This window comes from Mesoplodon mirus (genome assembly GCF_964341445.2).
Source record: "Mesoplodon mirus genome assembly, chromosome: 8".
In the NCBI taxonomy this organism is placed as follows: Eukaryota; Metazoa; Chordata; class Mammalia; order Artiodactyla; family Ziphiidae; genus Mesoplodon; species Mesoplodon mirus.
In genome coordinates this window covers 32172527-32183942 of record NC_138984.1, presented here as the reverse complement: position 1 = coordinate 32183942, position 11416 = coordinate 32172527, and the positions used below count along the sequence as shown (strand labels likewise).

Genomic DNA, 11416 nt, shown 5'->3' with positions numbered 1-11416 from the left:
AATTGGAATCAGTGTTTCATGGGTGTACATGTATGTTGAACTTGATCAAACTGTGTATTTTAAATATGTGTAGTTTATTGTATGTCTATTATATTTCAACAGAGCTTTTTAAAAAGACACCACTATAAAAATGATAAAGGCCACAGAAGAAGAGAAAATATTTACAATACTTATATTTGACTTGTACCCAGAATATATAAAATAACTCTTACAACTTGATAATAAGGACAGAAATAACCCAATAAAGCAATGGGGAAAAGATTTCAACAGACATTTCATAAAGAAATATATATGAAGGGCCCATAAGCCTATGAAAAGAGGCTCAACAATATTAGTCATCAGGGAAATACAAATTAAAACCACAATGAAATATCACTACATGCCCATTAAGATGGCTAAAATTAAAAAGAGTGATAATGTAAAAACATTGGCAAGGATGCAAAGGAGCTGAAATTTTAATGCATTGCTGTAGTGAATGTAAAATAATAAAACCACTTTGGAAAATTATTTGACAGTTTTTTAAAAAAGTTGAACTTTTATGATCCCTAGGACCCAGCAATTTCTCTCCTTGGTATGTACCCAAGAGAATTTAAAGCATACGTCCACATAATGTATGAATATTCATAGCAAATGTATTCAAAATAGATCAGAACTGAAAATCCCTCCTCTGCTCTGGGGACTCCAATTACATGTATATTTGATGTTAAAGTTGCTTCCCCTCCACCTCAAGTGATGCTCTGCTCATTTTATTTTTCAATTTTTTTAAACATCTTTATTGGAGTATAATTGCTTTACAATGGTGTGTTAGTTTCTGCTTTATTGTTTTTCGATTTTTAAAAAATTCTTTCTGGGTTTTATTTTAGATAGCTTCTATAGGTATGTCTTCAAGTTCATTAATCTTTTTTTCTCCAGTGTTTAATCTGCTGCATTTTTTATATCAGATATTTTAGTTTTCATCTTTGGAAGGTAATTTGGGTCACTTTATGTCTTCTATGTGTCTAGTTTTCATGTGCAGTCTTTCCTCTAGCCTCTTGAACTTATGGGATGCTGTTGTAATAACCCTATTAATGTCTTATCTACTAATTCTATTATCTGTATACTTCTTCGATCAGTTTCTATTGACTGATTTTCATCCTCATTATGGGTCATACTTGACATCTTCCAAATGTTAATTCAGAATGTTAATTCTGTTCATTGCTGAATGGATGTCAGACATTGAGAATTTTACCTTTTTGTTTGCTGGATATTGTAGTATTTCTGTAAATATTTTTGAGCTCTGTTCTGGGATGTAGTTGAGTTACTTACAAACAGTATTATCCTTTCAGAACTTGCTATTGAGCTTTGTTATCTGGTACTAAAGAAGACTATATTCTAGGGTACATTTGTCTCAAAACTGAAGCTAAGCCTTCTGAGAACTCTACCCAATGCCACATGAATTATGAGGTTTTCTACTCTGCCTGCTGGGAATAGGAACTATTTCTGGCTTTGTGTGAGTTCCTGGTACTGTTCTTCTATTCTTTTCAGAGAGTTCTTTCCCCAGACCTGGATAGTTTCTTCACAAACCTTCACTGATCAGTACTTAGCTGAAGACTTGAGCAGGACCCTCTACAGGTCTCTTTTCTCTCCTCCAACTCTCTACCCTGCAAACTCTATCCACACACACTCCATCAAAGTACTCTCCCTGGGATCCCATTCTCCGCTTCAGACAGAAACTCCCTCCAGGGGGCACATTAAGGCAAACGTAGGGTTCACTGCATTTATTTCCCATCTCTCAGGGTTCACTGTCTTTCATTGTTCGTTGTCCAAATCTTAATAACCATTGTGCCATATATTTTATCCAGATTTTTAAAGTTGTTTTAGGAAGGCAGGTAAACCTAGTCCCTGTTATTTTGACATTGCTGGAAGGAGAAATCCCATCTAATTTTGCCCCGCTACTCAATGATGTCTTTCTTTTTCTTTTTCTTTTCTCTTTAAACATAATTTATTAGTTTTCGATCACAAAATATAGGGAAGACACAAGGGCAATGTCTGTAACCCCTTGGGCCGTACTTCCCTTCCATAAACACCTTTTAGAACCCCAGACTCATGCTGCCCAAGCATTCTCTCACATCCTAACAGCTGCAGAGTATAGTACTGACCATGTGGGACACTTACACAGACTCCCTGTAAGCGATGCAGGGGTCCCTTCCAATTAGATCTTCCAGCTCACTTTTGCCAATATTGCAATAGCAGTGGTTGTTCCAACTGTCCATGTCCTAAAACTCTCATGAATGAATAGGTCACAGGCAAATTCTGCCTGCACAGCCCTTATAACTCTCTACTCTTTTAAAATGGCCGTTCTTAAACAGCAGTGACTAAGGCCGCTTCACTATACCCAGTCTTCTAAGCCTCAGGCTGCCTGTGGCACCTGGATGGCAGCCCCTGGGGGTCCCCCACATCGTAGGGTGGCAATGGAGGAAGAGCAGGCCAGGCCAAGCATGAAGAATAAACAGTCCATTTTATTGGGCTCAGACTAAGAATCCATGGCTCTTAAGGACCTCTGTGAATTTGTCAGTTTTCTTCTCTCTGTTCTTTTCAGCCTGCTTCCGTAGCCTCAGGAGTTGCTTCTTTTTCCAATAGTGGATCTTGGCCTTCTCCTTTCTCTTCTCCTCCAGGGTGGCTGTTACTGCCTGGTACTTCCAGCCAACCTCACGAGCCAGCCTCCCTAGGTAGGCAAACTTCTGCACAGGCTTCAATCACACAACCTTAAGGGCGGCAGGAACCACCATCCGCTTTTTCTTGTCATAGGGTGCAGGATCCCATCAAACACCTTGAGGCAGTCCCGAGCGGCCTGGCCTCATTTGGTCCTGTGGGGCAGCATGCCTCGCACTGTCCGCCAGAAGATGTGGCTGGGGGCTCAGAGGGGTTGGTGTCCATCCGCTTGCAGAGGAATACCAGGTACTTCAACTTGTTTCTACAGAAATTTCCATAAATGCTGATGCCCTCACAGCCGCACAACCATCACCTTTCGACCCAGAAGCACCTGCTTGGCCATCATGGCCGCCAGGTGGCCCAGGAGATGGCCTTGGCCATTGAGCACCAGGACCTGCCCCTCCGCCATCTTCGGTAGCTGCCTGGGAAAGCACTCAATGATGTCTTTCAATGGGCAGGAGTTTTTAATTTTCAGTAAGTCCATTTTATTGACTTTTTTTCCATCATGCTAAGGACTACGAAGAATACAATAGTAAGTAAGCAGAATACAGCATCTGCTTTTCTTAGACGCTCTCAATCTTGTAAAGGAGTAGGAAGTTATAAGTAACACTTTGGGTCATTTGAGATGAGTAGAGCAAGAAGAGTTAAATATAGAAATGTCCAATAGCTTCTGGCTTGAAAATGGAAAGGGGTACTGGGTTTGGCAGCATAATAGCCTCCAGAGATGTCCAAGGCTTAGTCATTGAAACTGTGAGTATATTACTTTACATGGCAAAGAGGATTTAGCACATGTGTTTAAATATAATGGTCTTGAGATGATCCTGGGTTATCTGGTTGTGCCCAATGTAATCCCAAGGGTCCTTATAAGAGAAAGAGGTAGTCAGGAGGGTCAGAAAAGGAACTGTGACAATGGAAGCAGGTGTCAGAGTGGTGGGATTGCTGGAAGGGGCCACGAACCAAGGATTGAGGGCAACTTCTAGAAGCTGAAAAAGGGAAGGAAACATGTTTCCCTCTAGAGTCTCCAGAAGCAAAGTAACTCTGCTGAAAGCTTGATTTTTGTCCAGTGAGATCCATTTTGGACTGCTGAACTCCAGAATTATAAGATGCTAAGTTTGTGTTGCTTAAAACCAGTAATGTGGTAAGTTGTCACAGAGGCGATAGGAAAATAATGCAGGTATTGAATTGAAGGGCTGCTTTTTCCTCTGGTCACAGCAGGGAGGTACCTGGCTGAGTAAATTTCTCATATGGAGGCTTCCTCATACACAGGTGATCATTGCTTACCTGTTGCTGTATGAAGGACTAAATTCAAAATGCCTGTCAGTTTCTGTCAGCCTCTGCTACTGGAGTAAATATTTGGACTCAAAATGATAGGTAGTTCTTAGGCAGGTGCTTGTAGCTACACTGGTTTCCTATGAATCAGAAGGAGTCCCTCACACTCTACCCTCACAGCCAAAGGGGATCTAAATCACATAAGGACTGAAGGGAGGCAATGACTTTATGAGACCTGGACTTGGAAATTTTATAATACTTTTAGCACTCAATGGAACAGTCTTCTTCCCTTTGTAAAATTTAAGTCTATTCTCCAAGCTTCCTACTTATGTTCAGCTACACAGGCTTTGATATCCCTAAACAGAAGACTAGTTATATATGAGTCTCTTGGCCATGTTTCTCTTCAGCTTGATTTTCCTTTTCTTGAAGTAATTTTCTAGTATTGATCCAGTGAAGTTCTTGTCATGATGCCTGGATACCTTAGTGACCACTTGAGGTTAAGTCAAAATGCCTCTTTATTAAAGAAAATTCCTTAATAACCAGCACAAGATGTCCATATAAAGACTACAAGCAAACTCGAGTCCTTTGCCCAGATAATTGCATTAGAGGGTTAGCAGCCAAGGATATAGAATGCAGAGCGCAGAGCAGTCTCCTTCCTGTCCCTGGTGAGAACAAAGCCAAGGACACATGGTTGTCACTTTGGATTGCAAAACTCCTCCCTGTGTGTGGGGATGTACACGGACAAGCAATGAGCTGAATGTGCACAAGCATTGTACTGGATGAGAACCCTGTTCCTGGCCAAATAGCAAATAGCAGGGTGCATTGTTGAGGCTAATCCCGACTCACTTGGCCTCTCTGTGAGCAATGAATAATGCTCCACAGCCTCATACGTCCAGGCATTGTGCTCTAAGTTCAGGCAAGGCTAGGAGGAGACAATGGGCTTAATGACTGTATTGCTCCACTTTTTTGGTGGGGGGGGGGACGGGGGAGGGAACACTTCATAAGGTCCTTGTGAAACAAGCCAAGACAAGATTTCAAAACAGAACAGATAAGACAAGAAGATGTTCATGAGTGGAATTAGGTTTGCAGTGTCCTAAATCTGTTTGGTCATTTACCAGAGGAATAATACTTTCAAATCAGACTGGTCCTATATAGAATCAAAACAGCTGTAAAAAAACAAAAAGTTTAGATAACCAACTTTTCCTTTCTTGAGGACATCATATTGAGGAATTGGTTTGACTGACAATTTTCTCTATTTTTGTTTTAGTCAGTTGAAAGAATTCACTTATTTCACTTATCTACGAAAGTTTCCATTTAGAAATGGGTTCAGTATGAAGTTGTAGGGTGTCCATGCTTTAAACGCACACACACACCTTTCTTTCATCTCTTCTTTCCCTCTCCTGACCTGGGAGATTCTCAATATGGCAGAGGTTAAAACAATACTCTTAAAATTGAGTTGAAATTATTGTACTTTTTGTGCTATCATATGGCTCTCAGAATACTGATATCGAAGTCCACAAATAATAAATGCTGGAGAGGATGTAGAGAAAAGGGAACCCGCCTACACTGTTGGTGGGAACGTAAATTGGTGCAGCCACAATGGAAAACAGTATATAGGTCCCTCAAAAAACAAAAATAGAGTTGCCATACGATCCAGCTATTCCACTCCTGGGCACACATCTGAAAAAAACTATAATTCAAAAAGATACATGCATCCCAATGTTCATAGCAGCACCAGTTACAATAGTCAAGACATGGAAACAATCTTAATGTCCATCAGCAGATAAATGGACGAAAAAACTGTGGCATATGTATAACATATAGACACACTGGAATAGTACTCAGCCATAAAAAAGAATGAAATAATGCCATTTGCAGCAATATGGATGGACCTAGAGATGATCATACTAAGTGAAGTAAGTCAGAAAGAGAAGGACAAATACCACATGATGTCACTTACATGTGGAATCTAAAATATGACACAAGTGAACCTATCTGTGAAACAGAAAGAGATTCACAGACATAGAGAACAGACTTGTGGTTGCCAAGGGGGAGAGAGGGGAGGGGAGGAATGGATCGGGAGTTTGGGGTTAGCAGGTGCAAACTAGTATATACAGGATGGAAAAACAATAAGGTCCTACTGTACAGCACAGAGAACTACATTCAATATCCTATAATAAACCACGATGGAAAATAATATGAAAAAGAATGTGTATATACATGTACAACTGAATCACTTTGCTGTATAGCAGAAACTAACACAACCTTATAAATCAACTATACTTCAATAAAATAAATTTTAAAAAAAGAATACTGATATCAGGTACTCCATTTGTAGAGTTGCCAACGAAGTAGTATGTAGAGGTTGTAAATAGTGTTTGAAGAACTCTGGCTTGGAGATACACTGTTGGGCCAAAAATCTCTTAGAAGCCTGTTGGGCTGGAGGATGCAGCTGATTCCTGCGAATTGTGGCATTCATGAAGCAGGTGAGAACACTTTTAAAGTAGAAGGAGTTCAAGGGAGTTTGGTCCCAAGCGTTAGATAATTAGGCAAAGATAATTTAATGTAGAAAAACGCTATGGACAAAAATAGTGAATCACTGAGTCGTGGAACAGGTGGTTTTTAGAACAATTTTGACTTGAAGCTAGAAGGTCCAGGTAGAATGGGCCCTCTTTCCTTAATGGCTACAGAACTACAAAAGACATTACAGTCTTAAACTTGGAAATAAAACTGAAACATGGCATTATAAAATCTAAGCAAATTGCATGCAAGTGGCCCCAATGCTATTACTTTATGCAGCAAATGTATTATTTAGCACCTATAATGTGCAAGGCACCTGCTAGCAGTCCGAGTGCAACAGTGGACAAGACAGGTGTGGTCCTTATCTTCGGTGGAGCTTCATATTTGGGGAGAAGACAAATGTGATAGGCCAAAGAGTGGCCCCCAAAATGTCTACATCCTAACTGTTGGACGTTGTAAATATGTTACCTTGCACAAAGGGACTTTGAAGATATTATTAAGCTAAGGTTCTTGAGAAGGAAAAATGAGCTTGGTTTATCCAGGTAGGCCCAAGGTAATCACCAGCATCCTTGTAAGAGAGAGGCAGGAGGACCAGAGTCAAGAGAGAAGTGATAAAAAGCAGAGTCAGGAGAGAGAGAAGGGGCCACTAAGCCAAGGAATGTATGTGACCTTTAGCAGCTGGAAAAGGCAAGAAAATGGATTTTCCCCTAAAGTTTCCAGAGGGAATGCAGCCCTGCTGACACCTTGATTTCAGCCCAGGGAAACCCTTTTTGGCTTTCTGACCTCCAGAAATGTAAGATAATAAACTTGTGCTATTTTAAGCCACTAAGTTTGTGGTAATTTGTTATAGCCACAATAGGCAAATAATACCAAAAAAAAAAAAGCAAGTAATCAGTCTAAACCCTGTTTCACGATCATTGTGATGGCACCATGAGGAGAAAGCACAGGATGCCACTAGAAAGGGTGACAGAGTCTTGCTCTAAAACAGGACCAGAGCCCACCTCTCTCAACGCCTCCCCTCCTGGAGGAGACGAGGGGTAAGTTGAGCAGGAGAAGATGGGGAGTGCTGTGTTGTGGGCAGAACGACCTTGGCCAGACCCCAGTGCATGAAGGAATTTGACTCACTGGAGATGGGGGAGGGGAGGAAGGGTCGTAGTCAGTGGGTGCCAAGATCAGAGTCATGTTTTGGAAGATCACTCTGACTGCTGTGTGGGGAATGGATGTGAGGAAGGACAAGCAGAAGGGGGGAAGCCAGGTGAAGACTGTTGCATTCCTCAGAGTGAGGGATGATTATGGGAGTTTGGACTAGCATGGTGATAGTGAGGGGAGGGAAGCAGAGAGATTTTGGAGAGTACAATCCGTAGGACTTGGTGATCAATTGATTTAATCAGTAATTGGTTTTTTTTGTTTGTTTTGTTTTCTTTTGTTTTTGCAGTACGCGGGCCTCTCACTGTTGTGGCCTCTCCTGTTGTGGAGCACAGGCTCTGGACGCCCAGACTCAGTGGCCATGGCTCACGGGCCCAGCTGCTCCGCAGCATGTGGGATCTTCCCGGACCGGGGCACGAACCCATGTCCCCTGCATCGGCAGGCGGACTCTCAACCACTGCGCCACCAGGGAATCCCTCTCAGTAATTGTTTTTAATTGCTAACTACGGTTCCGTTACATGATTATATTATTATAGGTTTCTCAATTCTCCTGTGGATGAACATTTGAGATTTGTCCAGTTTGGGGCTATTCTAAATAACATTGCTGTCAGTATTCCTGTACAACCCTTATTATGAACATAAAGTTTCATTTCTCTTAGGTAAGTACCTAAGAGTCAAGCTGCTGGGTCATGAGGGAGGGGTATATTTAACTTTTTAAAAACTGCCACACTGTTTTCCAAAGTGATTGCACCATTTCATCCTCCCTTTGATGATTTATTGGACTGTAAGTGTGGTGCAAAAAATACCAGGCATGTTCTTTCAAACTGAACAATGTGCCCAGCTCTTTAAGCAGCTCCCTGTGTTTTGAGTGTTGAGAGAGACAGAGAGGTGAAGTCCATTGTCCTAGGAGCACCTTCCCCGAAAGACAGAATCCCTTGGTTTCTTGAGTAGAGTTGGGGAAAAAATTTTTTAAAGTTGCTTAAATTGTCACCAAATCATTCTGGGAAGTATTTTGCTCGCAAACTTGTAGAGACCATATTTCACCAAATCAAATAATAAGATTGGATCAGAGGTTCAAATTTTAGAAGCTAATTGCTCTTAGACTATTTCAGACAGGGAAACAGGCCCCACGCTGTTAGGAGATGCTCATTCTCCCCTTAATCAGTGGAATGGAAGTCTGGTCTTGATCTGTGGCCTATTCTGTGTGCTACTCTCTCTTTCAGACCTTCCCCACTCCCGTTTTTTAGCCTCCAAATTTGCAAGTTCAGGCAAAGGCCTCACCCTCTTCATCACTCGTCACTCACTAAACAGAATCCTTTCTGTCAATTGTCCCTTAAGTCCTGCCTCTAAAAAGGAAAATGTTCCAGCTAAGGGGTATCATCCAAACCAGGATTTTGAGAGATAAGAGGGTACCAACCAGAAAGGACACTGAGATCAGACAGGACTGTCTCAGGCAAACCAGGGTGTACAGCCTCTGGTCTGGAAATCTAAATTGATCTATTGATACATAGTAAAGTAACAAAGGAAGGACAATGAAAGGTATACCAACTAGAATGAGAGGTGAATACATAGAACCCTAAAGCCAAGCAGACTATGAGTTTCAAGGGAGATCTGAGAAAGAGATTACAAGTGAATGATGATCTTAAACAGCTTTGGCTTATAAGAAAACTGGAGAGGCCAGGGAAGTATGTTACCAAATGCCTTGGTGGATATAAATGGATTCCTTTTTGATTGACTATTCTCTTGCCTAGGGAGTAAGAAATCCTTGAATTTAGAAGAAGGGGTTCAGTGATGGCTCCCCACCAACGGATATGACCACCCCAAACCTCTGGTGGGACTTTATTCTGAAAAGGGGTCTTTGCAGATGCCAGTAAGTCAAGGATCTCCAGATGAGATCATCCTGGGTTATCTGAGTGGGCCCGAAATCCTATGACAAGGGTTCTTATAAGAGAAAGGCAGAGGGAGAGGAGGAGAGGGCTATGTGAAGACAGGGGCAGAGACTTGATTGAGTTCTGCAGCTACAAGTCGGGGAACACCTGGAGCCACCAGAAGCCGGAAGAGGCAAAGAAGGATTCTCCCTTAGACCCTTGAATGAGAGTTCAGTCCTGCCATCACCTTGATTTCAGATTTCTGGCCTCCAGAACAGTGAGAGAATGAGTTTCTGTTGATTTTAAGCCTCTCGATTTGGGGTAATTTGTTACACAGCTACGGGAAACTAATATAGGGTGAAAAGGAGACTCTTGGTAAGCAGATCTGAGGCTGGGGAGGGAGGCAATGAATATATGAGTATGAATGGGTGTGAAATTCCAGCTAAGTCTAAACAGAGTGGAATCTAAGGGCAGGAGAAAAAAAAAATAATAAAAGCAGAAATTGTGTACATGGCCAGCTTCTCTTACAGGGTCACAGCCAGGATGACCCCAGGACAGCTCTCTCACTCTGCTGTTAAATTATCCACCCAGCTTGGAAACAAAATCCAGTTAGAGATTGGGAGGAACCTACCCCCCCATCTATCCTGTAGGTTCCATAAATACATGCAACTTCTTCACTTAGTTCAGGCTCATTACCCATAAAGCAAGCCACACAATTCAGTTCTTTTAATCATTTTTCTCATTATTTTTCATTCTCTATTTTAGTTGTCTCATATTTCTTCACTTCTGTCAACCAGTCTCTTGGTTATACATTTTTCTTGTCATTTGCCTTGGAAAAACAAACTAAACAGCATAATTAGTATAGTTTGTATGAAAGATGTGACTTTTAGGGGGGAAGAAGTTGCTCTTAACTGCTGATTCACATTGTAAACACCTTTGACTACTGTGAGTGTACTGGATTTCTGATACCCACAGGGCCCTTCATGGGGTCCACAGACTCTGTCCAAAAATGGTGGCTCAGGCGTGACTGTAGCAGAGTGGCTTGGACATGGGGACGTGTGGCTAAGACTAGGGTGGCATGTGGTGGGGAGAGATGTCCATTCTCAGCCAGTACTCCACCAAACTGGGTGTCTATGTTTAAAATTTTAAACCCAAGATTTTAAAATGGAGGGCATTTAATCCTGAAAAAAAAATAACAACTCTCTTTGAAATATATTCTCTTTAATCCAGCAGCACTTGATGTTTGCAGATGTTTTCCTCTGCAAAGCCTAAGGAGAAAAACCTTCCTAAACCTTGTTCTTGAACTTAAACCCCCAGCATCAGAGGATTAAGTTGCTAAATTTGATTCAAATTTAAAATTGAGTTTAGAATTGAGAAAGGTGGTATAAGAGGGTGGCTAAAAGCCTGAGCTTCAGGTTAAGCTGGATGTGTGTTTTGAAGTGCAAACATGTCCTGCTCTGAGACCTGGTCTACGTGATAATAGGGCTGTTGTGAGCATCAAAGGAGAAATGTCTGTGAGGACCAGGCACACAGTAACTGCTCATTAAATATGTTCATTTCAACAACACTGGGGTGGGCTTACCCCACCATGAAGTGTGGAAGTGAGATCTACCCCTTTTCTCCTTTTGAAGCCATTCATGAATTCTACCATTTAAGAAGTTAAGAAAAACCTCAAGGAGGGGTCCCAGCAGCCCCTCCTGGCCTTTCTACCACAGCCCTCACCATCCACTAGGAGGCACTGTGCTCAGCCTCCTCTGCACCAGCCTTGGGCTGACTCTTGGCTGAGATTCCCAAGTGTGGCATGCAGCTTCCAGCCTCTCCAGGACCCATGCAGCCAACCCTATTTGAGTCCTTCCTCCCTGGTACAGGTCCCTGACCCTCTCAAGGCCCTGAAGAGCCAGCTTCCAGCTTTAGATTGGGCC

The 11416-nt window shown here is 42.0% G+C and overlaps 1 pseudogene across 1 annotated transcript; it reads right to left on the bottom strand.

Annotated features, from left to right (window-relative positions):
- Positions 1 to 2184: 2184 nt before the first annotated feature.
- On the bottom strand, positions 2185 to 3203 carry LOC309809674 (large ribosomal subunit protein uL13-like; annotated as a pseudogene). Its single transcript has one exon. The product of its transcript is annotated as a large ribosomal subunit protein uL13-like (transcript).
- Between the last annotated feature and the right edge of the window lie 8213 nt (positions 3204 to 11416).